The sequence below is a fragment of the Leucoraja erinacea genome, chromosome 20 (assembly GCF_028641065.1).
Source record: "Leucoraja erinacea ecotype New England chromosome 20, Leri_hhj_1, whole genome shotgun sequence".
In the NCBI taxonomy this organism is placed as follows: Eukaryota; Metazoa; Chordata; class Chondrichthyes; order Rajiformes; family Rajidae; genus Leucoraja; species Leucoraja erinaceus.
The window spans coordinates 26488066-26508075 of NC_073396.1; the positions used below are offsets into that span (position 1 = coordinate 26488066).

The following is a 20010-nucleotide window of genomic DNA, read 5'->3' on the forward strand; positions in this document are numbered from 1 at the left end:
CATGGAAACAGGCCCTTCAGCCCACCAAGTGCAAGTCAACCATCGATCACCCGTTCACACTTTCTCATCCACTCCCTACACACCAGGGACAATTTTACAGAGACCAATTAATCTACAAACCCACACGTTTATGGGATGTGGGAGGAAACTGGAGGAAACCCATAGAAAACCCACAGGGAAAACGTGCAAACTTCACACAGACAGCACCTGAGGTCATGATCGAACCCGGGTCTCGGGCGCTGTAAGGCAGCAACTCCTCCACTGTGCAATGTGAAGCCCTGATTCTTTTGAATGATGGACCAAGCACAACTCCTAACTCCTTCTCTTACAACTTTAGCTCTTAGAACAAAAGGGGGTGGATTCAGTCACTCAGCCATCTATGTACATGAGGAATGATCGTACAAGGGATGAGGAGGGTAGTGGGTAGTTGGCCTTCATAGAACTGGAGCCGAGTTCTACAGCCAATAAAACTCTCCCCCCCCCCCCCCCCCCCCCCCCCCCCCCCCCATCCTTCCTCTAGCTTCACAATTCACAGCTCTTCAATCCTTTTATCTCCCACATTCTGTCTTTCCATCCCTTGCCTTTGTCCCGCCATTTGCCCATCAACCACCCCCCCCCCTTGTATCCACCTAATAGTTAAGATACAAAAAGTGCTGGAATGATTTGGCAGGTCAGCCAACATCCCTGGAGAACATGGATAGGTGACGTAGTGTGTCCGAACCCTTCCCAACGTCAATCAGTCTGAAGAACGGTCCCGGCACGAAACGCCACTCTCGATGTTCTCCAAGGATGTTGCTTGACTTGCTGAGTTACTCCAGCACGTCTATCTTTGGTATAAACCAACATCTGCAGTTCCTTGTTATTACCTTTAACCCTATCACCCGCCAGGCTTTGTCCTGCCCCTCCTTTCTCCCAGCTTTCTCCCCCCACCCCCCCCCCCCGTCACACACACTCAGTCTGAAGAAGGATCCCAACCCGAAACGTCACCTATCCATGTTCTCCAGAGATGCTGCCTGACCCGCTGTGTCACTACAGCCTTGTGTTGTGGCTTTATGGTTTTATGACTGTCGTTTTATCAGACCAATTGGTCATGGAACTAATAAATCTGCCGCCTGTAATTTGTGCAAAAACCTGTCAACTCCACCTTTACTTAACCTCTGTCCAGCCCCAGACACCTCAATGTGATTTTATGTGCTGCCTGATGGACTCAGATACATCTTCCTGTTGAGACTCGAATTGAAGTCCTTAGTTGCTGGCATTTAGTCCTCTCTTCACAACATTCCTTGCTCTCTCTCTCTCTCTCTCGCTGTCACTGGACACTCTGTAAACCCACCACCCATTACTTCCAGCAACTTAGGTTGAAAGATTGTGAACTGCAGTGTCAGCTTAACAGAAGCAGACAATAGGTTCACTGTGTTGATGGAATGGGAGGCAGGCAGTGTCAGGAGCGGTAAATCATTTGCTGAACTGCCCGACACCTCTAATAGATTTGGATCGACACGGTGGCGCAGCGGCAGAGCTGCTGCCTCACAGCCCCAGGGACCCGGGTTCGATCCTGACTACGGGTGCTGTCTGTACGGAGTTTGTACGTCCTCACAGTGACCCATGTGTGTTTCCTTGAGGTGCTCCGGTTTTCTCCCAATGTTCCAAAGACGAGCAGTTTTGTAGGTTAATTGGCTTCGGTAAAACCGTCCCTATGTGTGTGGGATAGAACTAGTGCACAGGTGATCGCTGGCCGACGCTGACTCGATGGGCCGAAGGGTGTATCAACCGTATCTCTAAAACTAAACTAAACTCAATTTGGTCAGGGAAAGGTCAAAGCTCTAGCAGTGTTTTCAGCACACGGCAAGTATTGGATTGCGAGCTAGTGCTGGTCGCGTTACAGAGAAAACAATTGTGCTGCCAGGAAGAGCAGACCCAATACATGTCCTAACTTCCTGCGAGTCTTTACACATGCAGCAAGTGAGCAGTATCACTGCCACCAAAAACAGCCTGAGAAAGACAACTTCATCAATGGCAGTACATAAACATGGAGCATGGCCTAAGCACTGAACTACACCTGCTGATCATAGAAACAAGGAATGGCAGATGCTGGCTCGTGCACAAAAGGACACAGAGTGCTGGAGTAACTCAGCGGGTCAGGCCTCATCTCTGGAGAACATGTCTTTACAGGTGATGTTTTCGGTTCGAGACTCTTCTTTACACTGGTTGACTAGTTCAGACTGATATTTTTTGTAAACAGCTGATGACCTTGGAATTGAAGACAGTCTGTCCAGCACATACCAATGCCCATGTCTCAGCTAATGGGAGATAGTGGCGATCAGATAAAAACAAGTTTAGATTTATACAGTATCTTTCACAACATCCATAAGCTAAATAACCTAACAAATCTGTGGCAGTACAGTGTTGTGGTGATAGAGTTGCTGCCTCGTAGTCTCAGAGACCTGGGTTTGATTTGTTTGTTGTTTTTATGTGTATGCATGCAGGCATGTTTGTGCGTGTGTATATGTATTCACATATGTGTGTGTGTGTGTGAGTATGTATGATATATATGTGTGTGTATCTATATATATGTATATATAAATATGCACACACTGAACCTTTTTTTTTAAATCATATTATTTACAAAGTACTATGTTTACATATTCTGTAGTGCTGCTGTATGTAGGAATGTCATTGTTTCTGTCTGGGTCAGATGACAATAAAACACTCCAGAGGCAATTTACAGAGGCCAATTAACCCACAAACCCGCACGTCTCCGGGTGCGAGGAAGGTTATCTGAGATTATAAGAGGATTTAGATCAGGGATTCCCAACCTTTTGCGTCCCGTTTACCTCAGGCAACTGTAATAGCACATAACAATGTTTTTTTCACTTATTTATGAACAACTAATGATGAACAGAAAGTAGACAAAAATGCTGGAGAAACTCAGCGGGTGAGGCAGCATCTATGGAGTCTGAAGAAGGGGTTCGGCCCGAAACGTTGCCTATTTCCTTCGCTCCATAGATGCTGAGTTTCTCCAGGGTTTTTGCCTACCTTCGATTTTCCAGCATCTGCAGTTTCTTCTTAAACTTAATGATGAACAGTCGGTATACCAGAACCAAACGCAGTCAGTCAATGAGAAAAAATATGTATAAATCCAGAATCAACAAATTTACCCCCTGGGTAGATGAAATTTGCCCCTGGGAGTAACTTTACCCCAGGTTGGCAAACCTCGATTTAGATGAACTGGGGAAGTGGATCAAGAAAAATGGCAGCTGGAATTTAACTCAGATAAGCACAAGGTGCTGCATTTTGTTACGATGAAACAAGGAAATGCTTACACTGTAGAGTAGGGCCCTGGAGTGTGTTCCAGTACAGAAGGACCTAGGAATACACGTAGACACAAAATGACCGTCTGAAGAAGGGTCTCGACCTGAAACGTCACGCATTCCTTCTCTCCAGAGATGCTGCTGTCCCGCAAAGTGAATCCAGCATTTTGTGTCCACCTTTGATTTAAACCAGCATCTGTAGTTCCTTCCTACACAGAAATACAAATACATGGTTCTCTGAAAGTGGCAATAAAGGTAGATGGGGTGGTGAAGAAGGCCTTTGGTGCACTTGCCTTCATGGGACAGGGCAACGAGTACAGATGTTGGGACATTATGCTACAATTGCACAAGTTGTAGGTAGGACCACACTTGCAGTTCTGGCTGCCCAGTTATAAGAAGGATATTATTAAGCTGGAGAGGCTACAGGAAAGATTCACAAGGATATTATCAGGACCGGAGGCCTTGAATTATAAGGAGGAATGCATTGTTGGCAGTTTTTCCATATGGTGTAGGAAGTTGAAGGTTGATCTTGTAGAGATATATAATATTTGGGATATAGTCTTAGTTTTTAGTTTTAGAGATACAGCGTGGAAACAGGCCCTTCGGCCCAACGGGTCTGCACTGACCAGCGATCCCCGCACATTAACACTATTACAGACTCTAGGGATAATTTAAACATGCACCAAGCCAATTAACCTACAAACCTGTACGTTTTGGAGTGTGGGAGAAAACCGAAGATCTCGGTGAAAACCCACGCAGTCACGGGGTGAAAGTACAAACTCCGTACAGACAGCACCCGTAGTCGGGATCGAACCCGGGTTTCTGGCGCTGCAAACGGCAGCAACTCTACTGCTGCGCCACCGTGCCGTAAGGTGAATCATCACAGTCTTGTCCCCAGATTAGGGAGTCAAAAAGGCATAGATTTATGGTGAGAGGGGAAAGATTTTAAAGGGAGATGAGAAGCACCTTTTTCCACACAGAGGGTGATAGGTATGTGGAGCGAGCTGCCAGAACAAAGGGTAAAAGTGGCTACAACTGCAATGTTTAAAATACATTTAGACGGGGCAAGGATAGTAAATGTTTGGAGGGATATGGGCCAAATGCTCTTGCAACTTTGTTTAGCATGGATAAGTTGGGTCAAACAGCCTGTTACCATGCTGTATACCACAATGACTATGTTTCAGCTGCAGGTGAAATTTAATTTTAGAGGTACAGCGTAGAAACAGGCCCTTCAGCCCACTATGTCCACGGCCACTATCGACCCCACTAGCTCTATGTTATCCCACTTTCTCATCCATTCTCAACACACCAGGGGCCGCTTCCCACTTTATAGCCGCTCGCACTGCACATGCGCAGTACACAGTCCACGCTGCAAAGGCTAAATTTCAGCTCCCCTTGAAATTGACGGCTTGAAGCAGCGTCGACGGCACATCAGCTGCACACACTTTCCCGTATTACATGCACTGCCCATGAAAGGCACGGAGAATTATGCCTACCTAACAGATCGATCTCTTAGGTAGGCATAATTCTCCAGTGCCTTTACTATTTATATTTAATGATTATCATGTTATAATTTAGTTAGGGTAAGCAGTGCCTACCTTGCCTACCCTGATGGCACGTGCCCCTGGGACAGGTTTGGAAGGATATGGACCAAACGTGGACAGGTGGGACTAGTGTAGCTGGGGCGTGTTGGCCGGAGTGGACAAGTTGGGCTGAAGGGCCTGTTTCCACACTGTATCACTCTGATTCAATTCATGGCGTCTTTGGGATGTGGGAGGAAACCCAAGCGGTCGCGGGGAGAACGTGCAAACTTAGCACAGATAGCACCCGGGGCAGGATTGAACCCGTGCCTCTGGCGCTGAGAGGCAGCAGCTCTACCAGCTGCAGCACCGCGCCTCCCTAAGATTTGACAGTGCAGTGTGGGACATGGTTACATGTTTAGAAATAGGATTAATCATTGAAAACCTGCAAAATAATCTTCCCTCTAATTTGAACGGCAGTGTAGTGTTGCTGCCTCACAGCGCCAGAGACCCCAGTTTGATCCTGACTATGTGTGCTATCTGTACGGAGTTTGTACATTCTCCCTAGGACCTCGTGGGTTTTCTCTGGGTGCTCCGGTTTCCTCCCACAATGCAAAGACGTGCGGGATTGTAGGTTAATTGGCTTTGGTGCAAAACAGTAAATTGTCCCTGGTGCGCAGGGTATTGCTAGTGTACGGGGATCGCTGGTCGGCGCAGATTCGGTGGCACAAAGGGTCTGTTTCCGCTCTGTATCTCTACAGTCTAACGCCTAAAGTAAAGACTCATTTATCTTTTCTGTGGAAGCATCCTCTATATAAATGCCTGCCTCTAATACCATGAGTACGCTGCCAAAGTAGTTCACTGGCTTTGAAACACCGTGGAATGTGATGAGGACACAAGAGCCACACATTTATCTTTTGTCCCCTGAAGCCAGAAATGTTTCTGGCTCAACATTGTTGAAGGTTTATCTTCCATGGACAGGTCAGGCAGGCCTGTCTTGCATCTTTTGTCGAGATGTTCACTGAGTTAGAGTCTGAGTCCTATCCACACACACAGTTTTCCCACAGACCGGGAGACAAAGGGCCAATTGTGCTCACACAAAGAAGCCGGCACATCTCCCCAACTTGTAATTAAGTTGCCAGCTTCAACCCTGTTTTCAGGCTAATCAAGAAAAAGTCAAGCAAAGCTTGCAATATGTTGCGCAAACATCATCGAGATATGTGCGGGGAACGAGACCGCTCCGAATGTTGGCTGTAAGCCAAGAACACAAACACTGCCACACACAGCGTATGTTGAGGCACAGACAGAAACATCGTCAATGGGCCGTGAGACAAGAGACACAGGTGAAAGCCATCCTCACCTACGCAACACTATATATGGATCGAGACCCTTCCTCTGGACTGAAAGGATGAAGGTATGAAGAGGTACATAACTAGTATGAAGAGATGAGGAGAAAGGAACTGCAGATGCTGGTTTACACCGAAGGTTTACACAAAAAGCTGGAGTAACTCAGCAGGTTAGGAAGCATCTCTGGAGGGAAGGAATGGGTGGCGTTTCAGGTCGAGACGCTTCTTTCAGACCGAAACGTCACCTATTCCATTTCTCCAGAGATGCTGCCTGACACGTTGAGTTATTCCAACATTTTGTGTCCATCTTCGGTGTAAACCAGAATCTGCAGTTCCTTCGTCTACTTCCTGAGGAAATCTGGCATGTCTCCAAACTTTGCAAACTTCCACAGATGCACCAGACTGTCGGGTTGTATCACATCTTGGTTTGGGAACAGCTCAAGCCAAGACCGCAAGAAACGGCAGAGAGTCGTGGATGTAGTTTAGTCCATCACACAGACCAGACATCTCCCACCATTGTCTCCATCTACACTTCATGTTGCCTTGGGAAAGCAGCCGACAAGAATGAAAGACCTTCCCTACCACAGTCATTCCCTCTTCTCCCCACTCCCATGGGACAGAAGATACAGAAGATTGAGAGCGTGCACCACCAGACTCGGGAAGAGCTGCTTCCCCTCGGTCATCAGGCTTGTGAACAATCCTCCCGTAAGTTAAGGGCCTGCCCCACTTGGGCGTCATTTGCGCGTCACGCAGGTGGCGTGCGAGGATTTTGAGCATCCCAAAATCCTGGGCGCCGCTCGCTACCGTGCGTCACTGCATACGCCACCACGCCTCAACACGCACCATACAGGCCATGCGCACATCGCGACGGGCCAACCAATTTTTAGGATGTCACGTAAATGACGCCCAAGTGGGACAGGCCCTAAAGGCTACGGTCCTGGATCTCTCAACCAGCCTCATTTCATGCATTGGACTTTACTCTGGAACATTTGTGCTATAATGCTGAGAACTGCATTCTGCACTCTGCATCTTTCCCTTCACTCTATCTATGTACTTGAGATTGAACTAGTTGTATGCATGCAATGTATTATATTATTATTATTATTTGATTGGATAGCATGCAAAACAAAGCTTTCCATTCTACCTCGGTACACATGACAATAATACCCCCAAACCTTATATGATGTTTACAATGCAGCAAAATGTTTAAACCAAAGATAGACACAAAAAGTCAGTCCCGCTGAGTTACTCCAGCTTTTTGTTTCTATCTTCAATTTAAAGCAACCTCTGCAGTTCCTTCCGACACAATCTCATTGACCGGCAGATTATGGCTTGAGGTGCCCCCACATGTCCCAATGTTCCAGAGTTCAGCAGGTCAGACAGCATCTCTGAAGAAAAGTAAAAGGTGACAACTATTAACATCTACAAACAAGTGGCCGCTGATGCTGGTTTAGAAATAAAGACACAAAGTGCCGGAGTAACAGCAGGTACTTTTCTCCAAAGGTGCTGCCCGTCCCGCTGAGTTACCCCAGCTTTTTGTGTCTACCTTCAGTTTAAACCGGCATCTGTGGTTTCTTCGTGCACATAATGTTTAAAGATGCTTCTCATGAGCATCATCAATCAAAGACTGATACCGAGCCTTGTTGCGTAGATGACTAAACGCTTGGTCAGAGGTCTAGAGTGATGGAGATAAGTATGGATACAGGACCCAGTGGCCCATTGAGTCCCCACTTACACTAGTTCCACCTTAACCCTATTTTTGATTCTCCTCATCTCCTCCACCCCTCATATTCTACCACTCACTGTACTGTAGCCAATTAAACTACCAACCTGCACAGTTTTGGAATGTGGGGGGAAACCAGAGCACCTGGAGGAAACCCAGGCAGAAACTTGCACCCTCTACCTGATGCAAGGATTGAGCCTAGATCTTTTGCTCTGTGAGGCAGTGGTAGCCTGGCCCGGCACGGCGCGCCCGCCCGTCGCGGACCCGCCCAAAGTGTAACCAGCCGTACGGAGGGCCGGTAGCCAGACCAGCAGTGGGAGGGAATGCACGGCCTCGATGGTGGAGTGGGCCGCTGGAGGCCCTGCAGCAGCCTGGGGCTCGACTGGATCGGGCTCCGCTCTCAGAGGCCGAGCACGTGGACCCAACGCGGCCTGCAGCGGTGGAGGGCACCACGGCTACGCTTGGCCAGGCCAACTATGCAACATCACCAGGACAACGGGCCTTCATGGTCAGATCAAGAACCCTGCACTTACAACAACTGGAACTTGAAAATGGTGCCAAACCTGGCGACTCTGTATACTGTCTCAGTGTACAACTGCTGTACACTTGTACTGTATCTAAGATGCTTATCTAAGATGTATCTATGTGCTTATGTATAGTGATACTTATACTGAACTGTGTACAAAAATGCACTGTACCTTGGTACATCCTGCTAAAGTACCATAGCACCATTGAAGATGACCAGGCAGTGGTTTTCTTCCTGAAGCCCTATAGAGTGTTTGTGTTGGGGAGCGTTTCATGTCGGACGGATTGCTGAGACGTAAACTGCCCACTGTGTGTTTCCACTAAGAAATTCCAAGCTGTAGATCAGACTGGGGTCAGGAGGTGCTGATTTGAGCGGGGCCCAGGGTCAGTGGAACAAAGTCATCGCGCTTCATCCAAGCACTCCACATTACGGCTTTGTTCTAAATGAACTGTTTATGTGTGTACAGACCTTGGGCATAGTCGGGGGCCCTACGTGGACACAGAACTGTCTGATTAAACCCAAACAAGATGATGTTCACAGGATGATAAATTGCCAAACTCAAAAACCAAAGTAGAAGCCTTCAGGATATAACCAAGCAAATCTTACTCAAATTACCAGCCAAGCACAGCATCAATCTTAATATGGCGTCGGTTCCCACATTAAGATGCTAAAAAAAAAAAAAAACAAATATATAAATAAGCAGAATCAGGACCTGGTAACGGGAGGTAAAATAACAAAAACAGACTTGGTTGGTAGTCCCCTTTCTGCGGAGTTTAATGTTATAATAGAGCGATTGTTTCTACTTTCTCTTTCTCTCTTTTCTAGGGTCTATTTTCTCACTTTACTTCCTTCTCTAACTTCTTTCCTAAGGGGCTTTCTTTTCCTTACACTCTTGCACTGCACGATTCTCTTGCACTTTCTCTACTTTCCTAACTTCTACCTTTTTCTTAAAGCTCTAAAAAAAAAAATTAAAAAAAAATGAAGCGGTACAAAAAATGTATCAAGATATATGTGTTGCGTAGAATTGTAATTTACCGTACTTCTAATAAAAATTAAAAAAAAAAAAAAAAAAAAAAAAAAAAAAAAAAAAAAAAAAAAAAAAAAAAGATGCTAACTGGGGGAAAAACATGTTTTTGCTTTAGACATTTAGAGATACAGCAGAGAAACAGGCCCTTCGGCCCACCAAGTGCATGCCGACCATCAATCACCCTGTACACTAACACTATCTTATACACTAGGGACACTTTCCAATTTTAGTAAAGCCAATTAAACTAGAAACCTGTACGTGTTTGGAGTGTGGGAGGAAACCAGAGAACCCGGAGAAAACCCACGCGGTCACGGGGAGAAAGTACAAACCTCGTACAGACAGCACCCGTAGTCAGGATCGAACCCGGGTCTGTAGTGTGAGGCAGCCCTTTATAAAAACATGATAAACGCTAAATCATTCCAGCTCAGACTTTAAATATAAGTTTAATCACCTATACTTTGTTGCTGAGATGTGTTATTATATGTTTGTTATATGACACTGTTTAGACAGGGAGCAGCATCTGTCTGATGCCGATTAATCTGGTTTCAGTTACTCAGGATGATCAGAATAGCAAGTCAGTCACAATGAGTTGCTTTAAAAATGGTTGCCCCATCATTAGCATTACATGGCACAAAGGAAATCAAATAACCAATTAATGCAAGCCATGTTATTTATAGAATCGGAGATCAGTACAGCACAGGATCAGGCTCTTCAGCCCAGAGTGTTTGTGCCGGTCTCGAAGCCAAGACAAACTCTTATCTGCCTAGACATGATCCATATCTCTCCACTCACGGCATATCAATTAAAAGTCTGGAACGCCACCTAAACCACCGCCCCTGGCAACGCGTTGCTGGCACCTATCGCATTCTGTGTAAAGAAAAACTTGACCAGACATCTCCTTTAAACCTTCAAATTGTGTTCTCCTGCACAATTAATGTGTCTTCTTTTGCAAGTGTTGCTTAAGAGAGAGTGAACTGGAGTTTAATCTTCTGCGCCCTCGAGGTCAGCGGCGGGAGGTGTCCCCGGGGCACAAAGGCTGAAGGTGGCCGGCCGAGATTGTAAAGCTCGAGAGAGAGAGAGAGAGGAAGGTAGCGGAAATGGGGAAATAGGTGGAGGGGAGTGATGTGTGGGAGCCCAGGTGGGATGCAGAGGAGGAGAAAGTGGGGGGGAGGTGTGTGCAGAAGCTTTAACTGATTCACTCGTCAATCATTCTATCCCAACTCGCGAGCTAACTTTGGACAGCACGGTGGCGCAGCGGTAGAGTTGCTGCCTTACAGCGCCAGAGACCCGGGTTCAATCCTGACTACGGGGTATGTCTGCATGGAGTTTGTACGTTCCCTCCATTACCTGCGCGGGTTCTCTCCGGGTGTTCCGGTTTCCTCCCACATTCCAAAGACATTCAGGTTTGTAGGGTGAGTAGGATAGTGTTAGTATGCGGGGATCGCTGGTCAGCACGGACTCAGGGGGCCGAGGGGTCTGTTTCCATGCTGTATCTCTAAACTAAACTAAACTAAACTTAACTAGAGTTAGACACTGGCTGGACCAACTCAATTGGTGGGATAGCATCTCTGGAGAAAAGGAATAGGTGATGTGCTTTGAAAATCAGATGTTTTCACTGTCTTTGCAGCAAGTAGGAAAAGCGATGTGAAAGGTGTCTCACAGGCAAAGCTGTAAGAATTTTACAGAGTTCAACTCGCAAATATACTCTGAGTTAAGGGTCTGTCCCACTTGGGTGTCATTTGCGTGTCACGCAGATGGCGTGCGAAGATTTTGTACATCCCAAAATCCTGGGGCGCCGCGCGCAACCGCGCGTCAATGCCTTTGTCACCGTGCACCATGCACCATGCATGCGTAATGTGCATCATGCATGCATCACGTGCGCTTCACAACGTGCGCGTCGTGCATCGTGAAGCCTAAATGATGTAGCGTAAATTACGCGCAAATTAGGCCCAAGTGGGACAGGCCCTTTACTATTTAACATTGATAGCGCTCTCAGATCTAACACAGATTACAAATCAAATTAAATCAGGCGATACTGGATCTGAGGTCTAAGGTGGAGATTTACATAAATCAAACAAAATTCTGCCAGACTCAAACTGAAAGCAGATTCATCACTGTAGCTCATGGTTTTGGAGGAAGTTATGGAAACCACAGTGTACAAAGTAATAGTGAACTGATACTTGGGCAAACTAACCCGATAGGATGTAGAAACAAGGAACTGCAGATACTGGTTTACACAAAGGACACAAAATGCTAGAATAACTCAATGGGTCAGGCAACATCTTTTCGGCAAGGTTTCGTGTCGGGCCTGAAAGAAGGGTCCCAACCCGAATCGCCACCTATCCATGTCCTCTAACGATGCTGCCTGACCTACTGAGTTACTCCAGCAGTTTGTGTCCTAGTTTGATAGGACTCCTTATGCAGTGAATTGAAGCAATCTGACTGCTTCATATACTTTTATTCCAAGGGTTTTATTTTTTTTTAATGGTAGTAATAAAAGTAAATATTTGTATAATACCAGCTGGTAGGGTTGCTGCCTAATAGTGCCAGAAACCTGGATTCAATCCTGACCTCGGGGGCTGTCTGCGTGGAATTTGCACGTCACCCCTGTGACTGCGTGGGTTTCCTCTGGGTGCTCCAGTTTCCTCCCATATCCCAAAGATGTGTGGGTTTTTAAGATACAATTGCAAACTGCGTCTAGCATGTAGGAAATGGATGAGAAAATGGGATGGCAGTAATCTGGTGGTCGATGGTCAGCATGAACTGGTTGTGCTGAAGGGCCTGCTTCCATGCTATATCTCCAAACTAAACTAATACCAGATTCATCATCCATGTGATCCTACAAATATTATTTGTTCTTTTCAGCTACACAAGAGATTATTAAACAAAAGCTTTTACTAAACGTTGGGGAATCAAGAACCAGGGGAGATAGGTTTAAGGTGACGGAGGAAAGATTTCATTGAAACCTGAGGGGCAACTTTTTTTTTTAAACACAAAGTGTAGTAATATATGGAACAGGTTGCCGGAGGAGGTCGTTGAGGCAGGTACGATCACAACATTAGGAATGGAATAGATATTTAAATATAATTTGAACAGATACATGGATAGGATAGATTTAGCGGGATATGGGCCAAATTTGGGGCAGGTGGGACTAGTGCAGATGAGGCATGCTGGTCGGTGAGGGCAAGTTGGTCCGAAGGGCCTGTTTCTGTGCTGTTTGACTCCACAATTTGGACATGTGGAAGTGGGAATATCTGGAAACTACTCAGCAGGTCAGGCAGCGTCTGAGGAAAGGGAACTAAAATTATGGTTTCAAGTTGAAGACCCTTCATCAGCACCGCTGCCTGATAATTCAAATAGGCAAAAGTCCACATCATGCAAAGGTAGCAATGGGAGGAACCATTTTGTCTGAGAGAGACCTTCAACTTGAAACATGAACTTTGTTTCCACAGATGTTGCCTGACCTGCTGAATACTTGTACCATTGTTTCAGATTTCCAGCATCTGCAATCTCTTTGACTTTCAGCCAGAATAAATAGATCATTTTCAGGTTGGGAAGCTGAAACTATGTCAACGCTGAAGGGATGTGTGCTGTTCATAACCTACCTCACTGACTTAAAGGCCCAAGTATATTGGCAGGATAAGTCCAAGCCACTATTTAGGGGCAGCACAGTGGTGCAGCTGGTAGATCTGCTACCTCACAACCCCAGAGACTTGGGTTCGATTCCGACCTCGGGTGCTGCCTGGATGGAGTTTGCATGCTCTCCCCGTGACCACGTGGGTTTGCTCATGGTGCGTAGCGAGTGGGATAACTTTGAACGGGTGATCGATGGTCAACGTGGACTCAGAGGGCGAAAGGGTCTGTTTCCACACTGTATCTTTCAATCAATCAATATTGTTTTTGGTGCTTTCTGCTTCAATGCTCACTTTGCATCTGATTAATTAGCAGAGACTTTGCTGCACTCTAATTGAAGCTTTCATGTATTGAACGGCAACAGTATTGATGCCAGGATTACAAAGTAGCAATTTTATCACTCGGCGCTTGCCAACAGAAACCAATTAAAAATCTCATTATTATTATTTAACAAATTCTCAGCTGCCCTACTAGGACCAACACATCACATCACGTTGTGGGTGGACTGAAGAGATTACAGTTGTTTGTTAAACAGTTTTCCCCACGCTGTTCAGTGTTATTGTAGCACCCTGTAGAAAGGTGACCTTTATGCATTTCATCGCCCTGATTTCCACACTGTCCTCTCTCTATTAACCATTGTTACACCAGATACTGTGCCAAGGGTGATTGGTCATTGAAGCCACATCATAGGTTGCACCTAAAACCCTACGTGTCTGTGTTGGATCTCCAACCATTTGTGACTTTAGACTTTAAAGATACAGAGTGGAAACAGGCCCACCGAGTCCACATCGACCAGCGATCACCCCGTACACTGGCCCTATCCGACACACAAGGGACAATTTACAATGTTACCAAACCCAACTAACCTACAAACCTGCACGTCTTTGGGAACGTGGGCGGAAACCGAGCACCCGGAGAAAACCCATGCAGTCACGGGGAGAACGTACAAACTCCGTACAGGCAGCACCTATAGTCAGGATCGAACCAGAGTCCCTGGTGCTGCAAGGCAGCAACTCTACCGTTGCGCCACTGTGCCAACTAAGCAAGACGGAGAGTTATTTTGAGAAGCTCGGTGGCAAAATGGACAAAGTCAGTCTAATACTGTGGAACATCAAGAGTTGAGTGGAGATTTAATATATTTAGTTATGAGACGCATAGATAGGGTAGACAGTCAGAACCATTTTTCCAGAGTGGAAATATCAAGGACTGGAGAGCATGTTTTTATGGCGAGAGGGGCAAGTTTAACGGAGATGCACGTTTTCCTTTATACAGTGGGGTAGGTGCCTGGAATGTGCTGTCATGGATGGTGGTGGAGGCAGATACTATAGTGGTGTTTAATATGCTTTTAGATAGGCACATGGATATGCAGGGAATGGAGGGATATAGATGATGTGCATGGCACAAAGTGCTGGAGGAACTCAGTGTTCAGGCAGCAACCATGGAGGGAATGGACAGGTAATCTTTTTCGGTCAAGACCCTTCTTCAGACTCCAGACTCCGAAGAAGAATTTGAAGAAGGGTCCCGACCTGAAATGTCACCTGTCCGTTCCCTCCAAGATACTGCATGACCTTCTGAGTTCCTCCAGCACTTAGTGTTTTGCTCAAGATTCCAGCATCTGCAGTTCCATGTGTCTCCATGTATAGGCCCCTCGTTATCTTAGTTGTTCCCCACAATTTCATTTGTCATCCTTTAGTTTAAAAATGAGCAAACATTCATGACTTATAAAGAAAATAAACTGCTGGGAGGCTCATCAAGTCGAGCAGCATCTCAGGTAACAGACTACTGACTGACATCTACTACAAACCCACTGACTCCCATGGCTATCTGGACTACACTTCTTCCCACCCTGCTTCCTGTAATGACTCTATCCCCTATTCCCAATTCCCCCGTCTACGCCGCATCTACACCCAGGATGAGGTGTTCCAAACCGGGTCATCGGAGATGTCCTCATTCTTCAGGGAACGGGGGTTCCTCTCTTCGACTATAGATGAGGCTCTCACCAGGGTCTCCTCTATATCCCGTAGCTCCGCCCTCACTCCCCATCCCCCCACTCGTAATAAGGACAGAGTCCCCCTTGTCCTCACCTTCCACCCTACCAGCCATCACATACAACAGATAATCCTCCGACATTTTCGCCACCTCCAACGGGATCCCACCACTGGGCACATCTTCCCATCTCCTCCCCTTTCAGCTTTCCGCAGAGACCACTCCCTCCGTAACTCCCTGGTCAATTCGTCCCTTCCCACCCAAACCACCCCCTCCCCTGGTACTTTCCCTTGCAACCGCAGGAAACGCTACACTTGTCGCTTTACCTCCCTTCTTGATTCCATCCAAGGAGCCAAGCAGTCTTTCCAGGTGAGGCAGAGGTTCACCTGCACCTCCTCCAACCTCATCTATTGCGTCCGCTGCTCTAGGTGTCAACTGCTCTACATCGGTGAGACCAAGCGCAGGCTTGGCGATCGCTTCACCCAACACCTCCACAGTTCGCATTAACCAACCTGATCTCCCGGTGGCTCAGCACTTCAACTCCCCCTCCCATTCCGAATCCGACCTTTCTGTTCTGGGCCTCCTCCATGGCCAGTGAGTCCCACCGCAAATTGGAGGAGCAGCACCTCATGTTTCGCTTGGGTAGTTTACACCCCAACGGTATGAACATTGACCTCCAATTTCAGGTAGTCCCTGCTTTCTCCCTCCTTCCCCTCCCCTTCCCTGCTCTCCCTCTAGCCTACTGTCTCTGCCTCTTCCTTTCTTCTTCCCCCCCCCCCACATCAGTCTGAAGAAGGGTCTCGACCCGAAACGTCACCTATTCCTTCGCTCCATAGATGCTGCCTCACCCGCTGAGTTTCTCCAGCATTTCTGTCTACCTTCTTTGGGGATAGAGATCGTTTTGGTTCATACCCCTGCTGTCATGGTCAGCTTAAGAATTCTACATCAATAACAACCTGGACTTCAAAACAGCACTAAATCTGGCGACTCTGTATCCTGTCTTGGTGTACTACTGCTGTACACTTGCACTGTTTCTGAGATGCTTATCTAACATATATCCAAGTGCTTATGTATAGTGGTACTTGGACTGAACTGTGTACAGAAACGAGTTTCACTGTACCTCGGTACATGTGACAATAAAGAGCCAGTGAACCAGCATGTAGGGAAAGGATGTGAAAGTGGGATAACATAGAACTTGTGTCGAAACAATTAAACTGCAGATGCTGGGTTACAAAGAAGGCACAACGTGCTGAAGTAACTCAGCAGGTCGGGCAGCATCTCTGGGGGCTCGGTGGGCCAAAGGGCCCGTTTCCATGCTGTATCTTTCAATCAATTCATTCCAATGTTACTCCCCTCAGTCACGTTGGTAGAGGTTCACTGGAGGGCCCTCTGATTGTAATCTAGTTTTCAAGTGAGGACGACCAGGACCTATGAGATTAACGTCGTGGGAAAGGATCAAACATGATGCCTTGTCCACTGGATGCACACAGGGACACACACGCCTGTAGATACACAGACTGTAAATCTACAAAGGGCTCTAATAAACCAGTTAATGGAAGCAATTAGAATTGAACTGAGGAAGCAAAGTCAGTATCATGGGAACAGGAACTGTGGATGATTAAAATAAAAGCCCTTTAACGAGGAGAGCTGGTCCCAAATTATTCTGTGTAAGAGTTAATAATAAAGTCCCACTCCCTGAGGAAAGTCAATGTTTGGTACAGGTCCCATATGGTCTATGTTTGACTCATTTCACAGATGCACTGCATGGTTTTAGAAGCAGATACGATTCATTTACTCTTTAAACCAGGCAATTAATGCATCCAAGGGCCCACTGCGTGTAATATGATACAGATCTCGCTGAAAATGGGTTTAGTATTTAATGTTAAACGTTCTATTAGTGTAATGGTGCTTCGTTATTAGTGTTAGGATCAAAGCAGGGTCACTTTCACGTTGCCATAAGCATGTGCATTATTGAGGTGGAGGGCTAGTCCATGGAGCTTTGAAAATTGCCTAATTAATCCGTAATTTATTTATTAAGATTGCCATTTGACCATATCTAATGCTGGCTTCACCATGATTCACCACATCCCTTAAAACACACAAGCTTGAACCGTGGGATGTACAGGAATGTGTGTTGTTTTAGTTTAGTTTAGTAGTTTAGAGATACAGCATGGAAACAGGCCCTTCGGCCCACCGACTCGTGCCGACCAGCGATCCCCGCACACTTACACTGTTCTGGGAGCAATTTACAATTATACCGAGCCAATTAACCTACATCTTTGGAGCGTGGAAAGAAACCGGAGATCCCGGAGAAAACCCCACGCAGGTCACGGGGAGAACGTACAAACTCCATACAGACAGCACCCGTAGTCAGGATCGAACCTGGGTCTCTGGCGCTGTAAGGCAGCAACTCTGCTGCTGCGCCACTGTGCTGCCCTTGGACGGCGGTAGCGGTAGAGCTGCTGCCTCACAGCGCCAGAGACCCAGGTTCGATCCTGACTACGGGTGCTGTCTTTACACAGTTTGTACGCTCTCCCCGTGACCTGCGTGCGTTTTTGTCCGGATGCTCCGGTTCTCTCCCACACTCCAATGACATACAGGTTGCAGGCTATTTGTCTTTGGTAAAATTGTCCCTAATAGAAACATAGAAAATAGGTGCAGGAGTAGGCCATTCGGCCCTTCGAGCCTGCACCGCCATTCAATATGATCATGGCTGATCATCCAACTCAGTATCCTGTACCTGCCTTCTCTCCATACCCCCTGATCCCTTTAGCCACAAGGGCCACATTTAACTCCCTCTTAAATATAGCCAATGAACTGGCTTCAACTACATTCTGTGGCAGAGATTTCCACAGATTCACCACTCTCTGTGTGAAAAAATGTTCTTCTCATCTCAGTTTTAAAGGATTTCCCCCTTATCCTTAAGCTGTGACCCCTTGTCCTGGACTTCCCCAACATCGGGAGCAATCTTCCTGCATCTAGCCTGTCCAACCCCTCAAGAATTTTGTAAGTTTCTATAAGATCTAGCGAGTACAAGCCGGGTGCAGGCCAAGTGTGTAGGATAGTGTTAGTGTGTGGCAAACATGGACTGGGTGGGCCTAAGGGCCTGTTTCTCCAAACCACAGCAGATCTTTCAACCAATTGAGCTCATCTCAGTTTACAGCCAGTAGAACACAAAGTCCTAGTGCGACACAACGCCTTAGGGTGGACCCCAAAACGACCTCTGCGTCCCCTTCCAAATATCCTTGTCAACGTGATGGATGACCATAAGTCATAGGTGCAAAATTAGCACATTTTGAGGGAAGAAACACTGACCCGATGTTTTAAGAGTTGCCGTGACTGTTAATCGAGATAAGGACTCCAATTATAGCGATAGACATACAGCAAGTGAAAGTACGGGGTGAGGCAGCATGATGAGCACTCAGTTGCACAAGAACAAAAAAAATGCATTAATACTAATGGATGAAATGAACACAGAACAGCACAAGAGGAGGCCCTTCGGCCCACAATGTCTGTACCCAACTTGATGCCACGACCAATTCTTATCTGCATGCCCATAATCCATGTCCCTCCATAGCCACATGCCTATCCAAAAGACTTAAATGCCACGATGCTATCTGCCCGCACCATCGCCAACCCCGCTAACCCCGCATTCCATTTTTCTCACCACACTCCGTGGGTGGCACCGTGGCGCAGCTGGTAGAGCTGCTGCCTCACCGAGCCAGAGACCAGGGTTCGATCCTGACTTTGGGTGCTGTGCGTGTGGAGTTTGCACGTTCTACCTGTGACGGTGCAGGCTTCCTCCAAACGCTCCGTTCTCCTCCCACATCCTAGGACGGTGGGTTCGTAGGTTCATTGGCCTCTGCAAATTGTAAGGAATGGATGCGAGAGTGGGATAACACATAGTGAAAGGCCGGGGTAAAACGGATTCCACTAGTGGGAATAGCTTCAGAATAAAAGGACGCATCTTTAGAATGGAAACGAGGGGGAATGTCTCAGGTCAGAGGGTGGTGAATCTGTGGAATTCATTGCCACAGAGGGCCATGGAAGCAAGTCAATGGGTATTTTTAAGGCGAAGATTGACAGTAAAGTTCTTGATCAGTAAAGTTGTCAAGAATAATGGGGAGAAGGCAGGAGAATGGGGTTGAGAGGGAAAGATGGATCAGCCGTGATTGAATGGCGTAGTAGACTCGATAGGCCGAATGGCCTAATTCTGCTCCTTTGATTTAAGAACTTATGAACTAGTGTGAATGGGTGATTGATGGTCGGCATGGACTCGATGGGCCAAAGGGCCTGTTTCCATGATGTATGTTTCTATTCAGTCAAACCGACCACTCCATTTTGCAAATAAAGCATACTTTTGGTGAAGAAAAATTCACCCTGTGCTTTAAATGTTTCCCATGACTGTTAATATGGAAAAAGATGTCAACTTTAAAGAGAGCAAGGTGGAAAATGCAGTATAAAACGGGATGACGAGCAGTCAGAAGTAGTTCAGAAAACAACACATAAACACTAATACCAAAGGGCAATATGAAGTGAAAGTTGTCAGAATGTTTAATTCCTTTCACGTGCTGTCGCTGTGACAGCTTGTGAAACTTTATTACAGCTTCCTAAATTTTTACGCAAGTTCATCGAGATTACCAAATAAATACATTTTGTGTCTTTCACAACCCCAGGCACCCTGACTTTGCAAAGGGGAAAGTTAATTTTTACAGACAGTGACCATTTGAGGCGGTGTGGTGTCGCAGTGGTAGAGTTGCTGCCTCACAGCACCAGAGACCCGGGTTCGATCCTGAATACTTGTGCTGTCTGTACGGAGTTTGTATGTTCTCCCCTGTGACTGTGTGGGTTTTCTCTGGATGCTCCGGTTTCCTTGCACACTACAAAGACGTACAGGTTTGCAGGTTGATTTGGCTTTGGTAAAATGGAATATTATCC

General features: G+C 46.6%; 1 protein-coding gene across 1 annotated transcript in view; it reads right to left on the minus strand.

The window, feature by feature from the left end:
• The window catches only part of LOC129707001 (uncharacterized), a 307780-nt gene that overhangs the window by 60089 nt on the left and 227681 nt on the right, over positions 1-20010 (minus strand). The window lies entirely within an intron of this gene.